General features: G+C 36.6%; 1 protein-coding gene across 1 annotated transcript in view; it reads left to right on the forward strand.

Moving 5' to 3' along the window:
- The first annotated feature begins 863 nt into the window (after positions 1-863).
- The window catches only part of LOC123533021 (uncharacterized), a 203,610-nt gene continuing 190,909 nt past the window's right edge, over positions 864-13,564 (forward strand). The window contains exon 1 of the mRNA XM_053517102.1: positions 864-870. The gene's annotated coding sequence lies outside the window, so the exon portion shown is untranslated. The remainder of the gene's footprint in view (positions 871-13,564) is intronic.

Consider the following 13,564-nt stretch of genomic DNA (forward strand, 5'->3'; position numbering starts at 1 on the left):
AGCAAATAATGTCAATAGATATTCACCTCTGCATTTCTATAGTCCAAAAATCCAATAGAACACTTAATACAAACACATACTGTCACTTTCAAAATCACTTCTTGCAGTATTCACTGATAATTTTACATAACAAAAGTCCGGAAAAAACAAGAGATTCTACTCCGCCATGACACCGGAAGCCAAAGCCAAATAAGGTTGTGGTTACTTAATGTAATTGAACCTCTTAAATGCTGCCTCTCGCAAAACAGATAAGGTTATGTTTACTTAACGTGATAGAACCTCTAAAATTCTGGCAGGGAGCATTTTCAGAGGGCGTTGATTTTCAAAACTAGATTATGTTTCTTATATGTTACACAGCATCTCATTTTTTTAAAAAAAATTGGTAAACTTTCTAGCCATACAATCAGGGGCTTTAAAATGCCCTGTCGTTATATGGTAATTATTTCTACAAAACAGATACAAATAGCCACAATTTGCGGCATTTACATGTCGAAATCTTATTATCACCCCTTTCCATAAATTAATAAATCAATAAATGTTCGAACTATTTGTATTAGAAGTCACTGCAACAAAATATATCGGAAGAAATCAGTAGCTCTACTTGTTATTTACCACGTGACTCTTAAAAAGATGACGCAAATAGCATCCAAATGTGAGAAGGACTAAGTGTCTCACATGCAACAACCCGTGTTGATTTGAACAGAAAAGCAAGCACATTGTCAGTATTTCTTTTTCATCTTAATTGTCAGTCTGTGTTTTTTTTTCCACCGGTCATGTTTTAAGCAGCTGCTCAACCCGTTTAAGCAATTGCAAGTTATTGCAAGCTAAAGTATATATAACGGAAAAGTCGCTATCCGTACAAATATACACAGTGGAACCTCTAAAATTCTGGCTCCCGCAAAACAGATAAGGATGAGGTTACTTAATGTAATGAAACCTTTAATATTCTGGCTCTCGCAAAACAGATAAGAATGTGTTTACTCAATGTGATAGAACCTTTAAAATTCTGGCTATCGCAAAACAAATGAGGTTGTGGTGAATAATGCAATGTAACCTCTAAAATTCTGACTCCCGCAAAACAGATAAGGACGTGTTTATTTAACATGATAGAACCTCTAAAATTCTGGCTCTCGCAAAACAGATAAGGATGTGTTTACTTAACATGATAGAACCTCTAAAATTTTGGCTGACGCAAAACAGATAAGGATGTGTTTACTTAATGTGATAGAACCGCTAAAAATCTGGCTCTCGCAAATAAATAAGATTATGGTTACTTAATGTACTAGAACGTCTAAAATTCTGGTTCTCGCAGAAAAATAAGTGGTTACTTATTGAAATGGATCCTCTCAAATTCTGGCTTTCGCGAAACAAATAAGATTGTGGTTACTTTATGTATGGAACCTCTAAAATTCTGGCTTCCGCAAAACAGTTAAGGATGAGGATTCACAATGAAATAGAACCTCTAAAATTCTGGCTCTCGCAAAACAGGTAAGGATGAGGTTACTAAATGAAATGGAACCTCTAAAATTCTGGCTCTCGCAAAACAGATAAGAATATGTTTACTTAATGTGATGGAACCTCTCAAATTCTGGCTTTCGCGAAACAAATAAGATTGTGGTTACTTAAGATAAAGGAACCTTAAAATTCTGGCTTCCGCAAAACAGATAAGGTTGAGGATTCTCAATGTAATAGAACCTCTAAAATTCTGGCTGTCGCAAAACAGATAAGAAAATATTTACTTAATGTAATGGAACCTCGAACATTCTGGTTCTCGCAAAACAAGTAAGGTTGTGGTTACTTAATATAATGGAACCTTTCAAATTCTGACTCTCGCAAAACAGATAAGGATGAGGATTCTCAATGAAATGGAATCTATAAAATTCTGGCTCTCGTAAAACAGATAAGGATGTGGTTACTTAATGTATTGCAACCTCTAAAATTCTGGCTCTCGCAAAACAAATAAGGTTGTGGTTACTTAATGTATTGCAACCTCTAAAATTCTGGCTCTCGCAAAACAGATAAGGATGTGGTTACTTAATGTATTGCAACCTCTAACATTCTGGCTGTCGTAAAATAAATAAGGTTGTGGTTACTTAATGTATTGCAACCTCTAAAATTCTGGCTCTCGCAAAACGGATAAGGATGAGTTTACTTAATGTAACTCTAACATTCCATTCACATCCGTCAGATATTCGACGAAATCCCAACACGAACTCAATTGGGAGACATCTGGTATGCGAAAATGTAAAATTCTGGCTCTCGTAAAACAGATAAGATATGAGGTCACCGTGCTTGTTTAGGAGTTATCTGCCCTTAAATCTGGATTTTTCTTCAAAATCTGATATTCAAGGGCTGATAAATCCTGAACAAGTATGGTAACCGTCGATTTTTTCATAATTTTGTTTCAAACATGACACTGTGTTTATATACAAAGTTTGAACAAATTCTATTATTGGGATTTTTTTACCAAACTGCAACATACGTCCTTATGTATTTATTAACTAGATTAAGCAGTGTTACAGTACACTGCTTAATGTGCACATGTCTTAACCCATTTGAATATAAGTAATAAAATTATAGTATGGAGAGTATTTGAATAAAAAATAAAATCAAAGAAACACGTTAACATTTTTATTAAAATTTGCCAAAACCTGACATTGCGTCTTGCGTATTGATATGTGCTTTGTAATTGTAAAGTGTCACGTAACTTCAAGGTGGAATAATTTCGTATTCACGATTAGATATTCACCAGGAGCTTCTTTCTAAACATCAAACATGTACAAACGTACAATATGAATACACCAAGTTTTCTTCAACAATGTTATTGTAACCGATCAAATATTTTCACATAACAATAAAACCATTTGTCCATTTTAAACTTCTTTTTGTATGTCTTATTTTAAAATATTTTAGTTGAGATGTGGATGATATGTTATTCGATCATATGTTCTTCTATGGTGCATGTTATCCGATCAAGTGCTCTTCTATGGTGATATGTTATTCGATCATGTACTCTTCTATGGTGATATGTTATCCGATCATGTGCTCTTCTATGGTGGTATGTTATCCGATCATGTGCTCTTCTATGGTGACGTGTTATTCGATCATATGCTCTTCTATAGTGATATGTTATCCGATCATGTGCTCCTCTATGGTGGTATGTTATCCGATCATGTGCTCTTCTATGGTGATATGTTATTCGATCATATGCTCTTCTATTGTGACATGTTATCCGATCATGTGCCCTTCTATGGTGACATGTTATCCGATCATGTGCTCTACTATGGTGGTATGTTATCCGATCATGTGCGCTTCTATCGTGATATGTTATTCGATAATGTGCTCTTCTATGGTGATACGATATTCGATCATGTGCTCTTCTATGGTGATTTGTTATGCGATCATTTGCTCTTCTATGGAGATATGTTATTCGATCATGTGCTATTCTATGGTGAAATGTAATTCGATCATGTGCTCTTCTTTGGTGATATTTATTCGATCATGTGCTCTTCTTTGGTGATATGTAATTCGATCACGTGCTCTTATATAGATGGTGATACGATATTCGATCACGTGCTCTTCTATGGTGATATGTTATTCGATCATGTGCTCTTCTATGGTGACACGATATTCGATCATGTTTCATTCTGTGGCAACTTGATCTTTGTTCATGTGTCCTGAGGTTTTCTGTACAATGGCAAAATGTTATCTAAATAATATTTGCTTTTTACATACATTTACACGATCATTTTAGTGCTTAACATGTCATGCATTTGCCGTTGCCTGTTTCAATGGATTCAACTGCTGTCATATTCATGAAACAACATCGAAAACAAAGCATTGTTTCCACCAAATTATTTGTTATTTATCCAGTTTGATAACGTGCTTGCGATGTTTCGTTTTTAGTTAACATCTGTCGAGTCGAATTGTAAGTCACGTGTCAGCTCTTTGGCTGCTGAATATACCTTCGCGAGTTCTCTTCTCCGTTGAAGTCGAAAATCCTGTTCCTGTATCAGTGTAAACTGCAGTGTTCTCGAGACTGCCCCGCAAACACCGGTGACTCTCCTCACAACTTGTTGTATCTGCTTGTTTCTTATTTATCCCAAGAGGACAACGAGCATGACAATTTTCATTGTTGAATAACAATTTTCCAGCCGAAGTTTTACCATATTCTTTTTTATTTTGTGTCGACTCTGGACCTGTATTTACATTTGTTAGTTCCAGCCACCGACTGAGCCGACAATCCAGTCCCGGTTGACGTTGCAAAGAGAGCAGTCTTGTTCTAGAAACTGCCTCGAACACGCCGTTATCATAAGATGTAAGCTCATCATTTGTATCGTCATCGTCACTATCTCTTTCATCACTGTCACTTTCATATCCATCTGGCAGATCATCGTCACCGACTGAGTTTAATATTCCCCTTCTTTTGAAAAACTTGTCCAAGATCACAACCGACTGTGTTTTCCATGAGAAATGGCCGTTCATTTTTAACCGCTATTGATAATCGGCCGCCTGAATGTAACTGAAAGCGAACGTCCTTGTGTAGATCCTTTATATATTGGTAAACGTGCTTATGACCTTTTATCTGGAAAGCTAAAAGTGCTCCCTACGTCACTCGCACTATAACGATGTGATAGTGACCACGGCAGCTTCTGTTTTACATTTTTTTCTCGTTGTATAAGCACGTACTTTCCCTACGTCACTCGCATTAACGTCTTTCGCACTAAAACAATGTGACAGTGACTGAGATTCTGATTTTCATTTTTTTTCTCTTTTTTTTTTTCTCGTTGTATAAGCGCGTACTTTTATACATATACTGATCGAATTACGCGGTAAGCTGGTAAACGAATACGCTCAGTGCATACATATATATGCTCAGTGCACACATAAATACGCTCAGCGCACAAAACACGCTCAGTGATCACATAAACACGTTCAGCGTACACATAAACACGCTCAGCGTACACATAAACATGCTCAGCGCACACAAAAACAAGCCCAGCGCGCAAATAAACACACTCAGCGCACATGTATACACGATCAGTGTCACATAAACACGCTCAGTGCGCTCATATACACGCTAAGCGACCAATAAACACGCTAAGCGCTCAAAAACACGTTCAGTGCACTAATAAACATGCTCAGCGTGTATTATGGTATCGCTCGAGCGATTTAAGACTTTTGACATAATAAGAATGTCATAATGGGCTGTATGCTTGCGTGCGTGCTAGCGTGCATGTTGGTTGTGTGTTCTATTATGTTGCGATTTAGGCAGGCTGCGTTCTTGGAACACGGCTTTCACTGTTTGATATTGATATTGATCCCTGATTTTTTTTGAGGGGGATGGGGGGGGGGGGGGGGGGGGGGTAAGTAAAAGCTAAAGGTTAGGGTGACCTGCAGCTGAAAATGGTTTTCCAAACTTTATAGGATAATTGTCTGTCGTCGGTAGATGACTCGTGTGGTCTTTGGTGTGCTATTAGATTAAAGGTCATGGTCACGGTGACCTTCAGACATGTGATGGTTTACAAGAACGTTTTAGTCAACAGTTGTAAAATGTCTTATATTGATTTATTGTGGTCATTAGATGACCCCTATTAGTTAAGAGGTCAGGTCAAGATAACAGTGACCTTTAGCCAATCAATGACTGCACAATACTTTAGCCTATGGCTGCCTGATATTAGTAGTAATCCCTATTGATTTAGGGACCAGTTGGTCAAAGGTGACATCATATATATAGTTACATACCAAGATATACCTCTGACATAAGAATTTATCAGTTATTGTTCATAAAACTCCATGAAATGTGAAGTTTTGCAGTTTTGGTTTTGTTTGTGCTTTTACTTGGTAGCAACAGATTTAGCTCTTCAATATGTTCTTTTTATCTTGCATTGTGCTTAAAAAGAATATAGAGAATCAGCATGTAAATCACCCAGCTTTTTGCTATCACCAACAAACATATGCACCTTTCGATTTTACACACCTCTACTTTCTCATTCAAGTAAAAGTCGCACGGGCGAATAAACTTGGTAGTGTATTTAGTAAAACATGCTTTCAGACTGTTTTTATATTTTATATTACATCACAATTAGATTCCGTATGTTAAGAAAAGTGCATTTTTAGAACAGGTGAGGTGTGACCTTGCATCTGTCATACATCCGCTTGTGTCAATGTCAACATCTCTGAAACTGCTGGTCAGAATTACTGTAGTATCGTAGTATTGATACTTCAGATTTGTTCAAGTAGTTGAGCTTAGCTCTTTTATGGGTCCTAGAAGTAAAAGTTATGATTTTCAGCAGATTTCACCGTTCTTCGTAGGTCATCATGCATAAATTGCTTAAACGAATTTTATTTTGTATCTCATGAAGACTTCAAAGATAATCTAAGGTGAACAAATCTTTGCCCAAGTCTGTCGTCTCGGCGTAAAATACAGTAGTATCTAAGAATGAAAACATGTTCCAAGTCCGTGATGAGGCCTTCATTTAACGTATGCCCTCGGTATCCTGAAAATTAGTCGGCAATGTAACATGTACTCTCTTTTCATCATATATTATACCAATGATATATCCACATCGGTCAATGCATCGAAAAGCCCCCATACACGCTGTGGATTACTGCAATAACAAGGATTAGGGCCCATATCTGGAAGCCTGAAAAATGACCACAGCCACGACTTGCAACAGATTTGGCCGTTCTTCGTTTATACATAATGTATAAATTGCTTAAACTGCATGATTTCATTTTGTAGTTTATAAAGACTCCAACGATGACCTAAGATGTCCAAATGCAGGGTTCAAATTTAGACAAGCATACAAGCTAAATGCTAGTGGAATTTTAAAATAGCTAGTGGGTTTGAAATGTCAATAATACAACAAGCAAATGTCTTCAGAACTTTAGTAAAGTTTAATTGTTTTGAAGGTACACATTTTTCTTCGTGAAAGGAATGTTATCATTTATGTTTATGATATTTTATTGTTCAATAAAAATGGCACAAGCTATTTTAAGCTAATAGAAAAGATTTTTGTTTGTGACTGGCTACTAACAGAGATCAATCAGTAAGTTTTGGCCAGTAAAATATTAATAGAGTAATTAAATATTATTAACTTAACCGGTAGCTTTCATTTTAGCTAGTGATCAAAAAGGGCACTAGCTAATTTCAGCTAGTACAAACTATTGTTAAATTTGACCCCTGAAATGTTGGCTGGAATTCATCGTTCGTTTCGATCTAGAATAGGTTCTATAGCAGTATCTAAGCACAGAAACAGGTATGAGGCCTTCATTGGACGTATGCTATCATCATCCTGAAAATCCATTGGCAAGATGATATTTGCAGTACTATACTTTGGCCATGCATATCCACAAGGTTTAATGCACTGGAAAGCCCTACTAAACGCTACGAATTACAGCAGTAACAAGGATTGGAGCCCACAATCGGACACCTGATAAAAAACAAATATTGTCTCGAGTACATCGTTTCGGTCCAGAATAGGGCCTACAGCAGTATCTAGGCACCAAAACATGTTCCAATTTCGAAAAAGAATCCTTCATTGGACATATGCCGTCGGCATCCTGCAAATCCGTCGGCAGTGTAATATTCTTTTTTTATATATATACATGCCAACCATATATCCACATGGTTCAAATCAGCCTCAAGCCCTACTGGACGCTCTGAGTTACAGCAGTAACAAGGATTAGGGCCTGATTTCGGTTAGCTGAAAAACGCTAAATATTTAAACAGATTTCACCGTTCTTTGTCGGCACATAATGCATAAATTGCTAAAACAAGTTTCATTTTGTATCTCATAAAGACTCCAAAGATGACCTAAGATGACAAATTTTAGCTTAAGTTCATTGTCTCGGTGTAGAATCCACGACAGCTTTAAAGCTACATGCTCGAGGTCCTTCTGAATAATCCCTCACCTATTACAGTCGGTGTGCTTTGTTTTCTTCTTATAGATCTATAATCCCATTTAAACAGCTGCAAGTCCATCCGATATATGGTCTGTTTTTTTCTCCTTGCAATGAAAAACTGGAGCCGCGAAACCGCGGTCCAATTACAGAAAATTGCTCTTACGCCTCTGCACATGCTAAACAAGAGAATACTGCATGAGTGTCTTTTCATATTTGATTTATTAAACGAGTTTAATAAAATAATAAAATGCGAGGCACTGCCAATTTTATTTAACGAGTTTGATACATTACATGTGGAAAGTCACAAATGTAATATTCCATTAATCACATATGTTACTTTTATCTGCCGAAACAAATAACCATTCAAGGTATCGACTTAAAACTTAGGTGGCCGAAATTGGGCTCGATTCCTTCTCACTGCTGCAATTTCCATTAAATCACGGTTTCTTATCTAATTTGCACATTGAAACTTTAGCTCCTCCTTCCTTGCACAGTTCTGTCACAGATCGATTACTATGTCTATTTAAGCTAATATACAGATTATCTGGTTTAATGAGCTCCATGGTCGGTAGTGTACTGTTGACATCTTTCATACGGGGAAACCAAAGGTTTTTCCGTCTGTAGATAATTTTGTGTACGTGTATATTTGTCAAAGTAAACCTAAATACCGTTCGACTTGGGAATATGTTTTATACCTTCACCGTTTTTGTTGCTGTTGTTTGTACCCATAATTCCCAGAACTGCTGCCGCGGTGTTTGCAGTGAATAATTTTCAGGACGACATTCGATAAAATAAAATAAAGTTGCTTATGAACAATCATAAGCAGACCTACCGGCGCCGAATTACCGTTATAGATATATGAAAAAGAAAACAACTTATTCTTATTCTGTCGCAGGGCCGTAGGAACGGGAAGGGGAGGTGGGGGACCGATATTATGGTAATTATCTTAACAATTAATTATATTTTGACAGCGAGTCCATTTTAGCTGTGACCTGTCACCAGACATGCAGTTTTATAATTGTATTGTTAACCTTATTTGTGTTAAATCAAAAAAGAAAACATGTAAAAAATGATAAAAAAAACCTTAGAAAAGCGTTTCTTTGTCGGACCCAAGCCCAAGAAAAAGGTTAGGGGTTTTATACTATACTCACTATACTGTATTCATTTGAAAATGTCGAAATATGGGGTATATTGTATATAAAATTGCAGTGGTAAAAGTGTTCTTAAATGCTCCCAAAATGCAGGAAATGAAGCGCTGAATTTCAAAATTTCCGGGCGAGCATGCCCCGGACACCCCCCCCCCCCCTACATAGTCGCCTAATTTCTTATTTCAGCCTTATTGACAACCCTGAATACTGTATTCATTGGATCTGGGTCTGTTTTAGGTCCCTTGATTTTTATAATGTGTCCCCCCATCTGAAAATGCTTCCTACGGCCCTGTATCGTATTCTAACGAGTTGAAAATTCGCGGTATTAATGGAATCGGTGTCATACGGGTTTCTTCATTGTTGATTCAAGCGTCCCGGCTCCCGCTTATTAATTGTTTCCAATATTGTAATATTGTAATGTAGTACTGTTTGAATGACAAAACCTCGCCAGTTTATTTTTCTTTTATGTAGAAAAATCAGTAATTACAAAAATATTAATCTAAAACTAATCCAGTCATTTGTAGACATAGTTTCCCGTGGTCCAATGGTTAGCGTACATGCTTCACATGCGCGAGTACTGGAGTTCGAACCCTGCTGGAGGCTTTTTTTTTTTTCGTTTTTCGTTTCCATTTAATTTTTTTGTTTTGCTTTTGGTCCTGTTTTACTTTATTATTATATTTGTCACAACTCTTGCAAACATTTGAGCAGAAATCATTAATGTGCATAGTTAACCAATGGTCTGCCTGTAAATTTTGAACAAGAGTTCTGGGTTCAAATTCAAAAGCACAGAAAAGCATATGTTGCTTTTCTCCCTTCCCTTCCACAGTCTTTCACTTACATAGAAAGTACTTTCTCAAAAAATCAATTAATTTATAGAACTAAATTTACACTTGGAAAAAAATGTATATATAAAATTCTGAACAAGAACTTTTTAGAATGAATTTGAAATAAGACTTTTACATGTAAATGGTTGTTTGTCATTCTCCCACATGATTACAAGAGGTTTACCATAGCCTGGAACAACTGATACGTATCAGACCTTCCTGCCATAGCTAATTAGTGGGACAAAAATTGTTCTTAAAGAGTGTCATTTGACAATAATGACATTTAAAAGAATTGCAATAGTCTGTATTTAGGATAACATGATATGTAAGTTCCGGTATCTATACTACAAAAGTTTATTAGAAGAACATTAAATATCTACATTAAAAATTTAAATGATTAACCGTATAGTGGAAATATTTTAATTATAATTCAATAAATTCTCCTAATCTTTGTGATGTAGTAGACGTACTTCTTTTTATTAAGAATATAAATTTTGCCAAACTGAGTTTTAATTTTAATGTAGTCTAAGAATCATAACAAACTGATATTACATTCAGGAATTACGGATGATCATTAATGCAAACAATTGTGTTAATAACTAAATAGAACATCAAACTTCGTAAAAAGAATCTGTAATACCAGGTATTTTCATTAATTTACGATAACACAACTTCTTAATTTTTTTCATGATAGGGCACTAATGTTGATTTAGGCTAATTTCATTTTGGTTTCCTTTTAATTGTGATGTCCATTTTCTCTTCAAAACGATAAGTTTTAAAAGAAAATTCTAAGTTTGCTATGAAGCATGAATAGTGTCACGTCGGACTTGATGTTGCACCAAATATCATTCCAAAAAAAAAATCATTTAAAAGAACAACACACAACTATCCGTAACACATGAACGGAAAAGAAACTTTGCATTCCCGGATTCAGAAATTTGTATAAGAGAAACAAATTTACAGCAAAGACATGATCGTTGGGGTGAATAACGCCAAGTGTAGGTATGTACCAAAGGGGGTAAACTGGACAGTTTTAAATATTAGTATGTACTCAGCAAAAATTCTAACTCCACGCCTAAAATTTTGGATATATCTCGCTAACTTTTGTACATATTTCAACAAAATTTGGACACTACATAGATCAAATATTTATTTAAAAAATCAGTTGCATAAAATGGCAAATTCATTGAAGCGTGAACAATTTTAACAGTCCAACCCCAAAATGAAAAGTCACACAATCTGAGTTCTTAGTATTTCGTGTGCACACCTACAGCATTGATAACGACTGTACACCTGAAACGCATGGAACGAATGATCTGTATGGAATAGCATTCCATATTCTTACAACAGCATTTTGTAGTTCACGGAGATTGCGAGGAACGTTGTCTCAGACTCCTGACTCTTCGCCCAAGTTCATCCCACAGGTGTTCAATGGGGTTCAAATCAGGAGACTTTGAACACAACGATAGCACACGAATATTGTTTTCATTTCAACTAGTTTCCGAATATTATTTCATATAAAATATGTTGTTTAAGCGTGTACCTCACGGTTTGATATGCCACTCTGGACCATTCCGACGGCGCACCCTCTCTCATCTTACATCACCTTGTGCATACTTGTGGAAACCGCAAACTTTTATGTTTTTTCTCTGGGGAGTGATCATACAGATTTTATATACACATATTTTGGATCGTGTAGAGCGACCGGTAGATATTTAAACATGAAAAGCACGTAATGCACGTGCACGGTGGAAATCAATGAAGGAGAGGGTATTTGTTTAAAATAATATCGGTTATCTGTAAGACGATACGTAGGTACTTAGCAAACGACATATAGACATATTACCGGCCATAGCAAGAAAAAGATTCATATTTCAAAAGTGTTCAAAAATATCTCTGGTGCATTTTGGGACTAGATTCTGAGCACCCGAATTTCACTGTTATCTTAACTCATGAACACTATTTTCCATCGTCAGTCCAAAGAGCTATAAAATACATTTATTTTTGATTTACCTTGATTTACCTTGATGTTGATAGCCGTCTTCTGAGTAGAAACTCGTGTTGGCCCAATTTAAATCATACATTCACAATAAAAGTTTATATTACACATGTACGCACACATTAAGGCTGGTGAAATATTTTCATAGTCTACTGAAGGGTGAATTTATTATCTTTATTTTTCCAATCTGTGTTTAGTGCACTCTTAAAGGCATTCACGTTTTCTGCTACTGCTGTCTGTTGGGACATATTGTTCCAATTATTTACGACTCTGTTGGAAAACCTATGTTGACTCACTGGACTGTTTACGTGATTTTTGGATAGTTTGTAACAGTGACCTCTTGTAGACGTAGATGTTGAAAACTTTATGTTAGGAATATAGGATTTGTCATATCCATGCATTATCTTAAAAAGTTGTATAATATCAGCTCGTTCACGTCGATAATACAATGTGGGCAGGCCTAATTTCTTAAGTCTCTCTTCATATGTAAAATCCTTCATTCCGCTCACAAGTTTTGTAGCACGCCTCTGGACATTTTCAATTGAAACAATGTCTTTTTTAAATTTTGGGGTCCACACTACACTTGCGTATTCAAGATGAGGTCTGACAAAACTCTTGTACAGAGGAAGAAAAATATCAGCATCCAATGAAGTAAAGGTGTTACGGATCATCCCCAAAGACTGGTTGGCTTTTTTCACTTTTTGTGCAATGTGTTCATTAAACATGCCCATGATCTCCGTTACAGAAGAGGGTGTTGATAAACTCCTGTAGGGGCTCTCTCCAAACAAAGCCTCTGGCCCAGATGAACTCTCACCAAGAGTTCTAATAGAGCTACACCACGAGATAGCGCCCATCCTTACAATTATATTTAGGTCATCCCTGGAAACTGGATGTGTCCCGCCAGATTGGAGAAGTGCAGTTGTCGCCCCTGTTTATAAGAAAGGCCCGAAATCCAAGGCCAGTAACTACAGGCCAATATCTCTCACCTGCATAGCTTCCAAATTATTGGAACACATTCTAGTCTCCAACATCATGACACATTTTGACAATAATGACCTCTTAAGCCAGTACCAGCATGGCTTCAGATCTAAGCATAGCTGTGAATCACAACTGATCAGCTTTACACAAGAAGTTTACGACAACCTTGAGCAAGGTCAACAAACAGATGTAATAGTAATGGATTTTAGTAAAGCATTCGACAAGGTTGATCACAATAAATTGATATTTAAACTTAATGAGCTGGGTGTCCACCCTCTGGTATCACAGTGGATAAAGTCATTTCTGAAGGGTCGAACCCAAAGAGTAGTTGTAGACGGCTGCACTTCTGACACCCTGCCTGTCCTGTCCGGTGTCCCTCAGGGATCCGTCCTAGGGCCCTGTCTCTTTCTGGCTTACATTAATGACCTACCAGATTCTATTAGAAGTAAGGCAAGACTGTTTGCAGATGATACCATAGTATACCTTACAGTCAAGTCCTCATCTGATGCCCAAACACTACAAAAAGATTTGTACGCCCTTGAAAAGTGGGAACAGGACTGGTCAATGGAATTCAATCCAGACAAGTGTGAGGTGCTGAGAATTACTCGCAAACGAAACCCTGTCATGTTTCCTTACACCCTGCATGACAAGGAACTGAAATCTACCGATACCGCTAAATACTTAGGTGTTACACTAACTAAAGACTT

This window comes from Mercenaria mercenaria, chromosome 11, assembly GCF_021730395.1.
Source record: "Mercenaria mercenaria strain notata chromosome 11, MADL_Memer_1, whole genome shotgun sequence".
Lineage (NCBI taxonomy): Eukaryota > Metazoa > Mollusca > Bivalvia > Venerida > Veneridae > Mercenaria > Mercenaria mercenaria.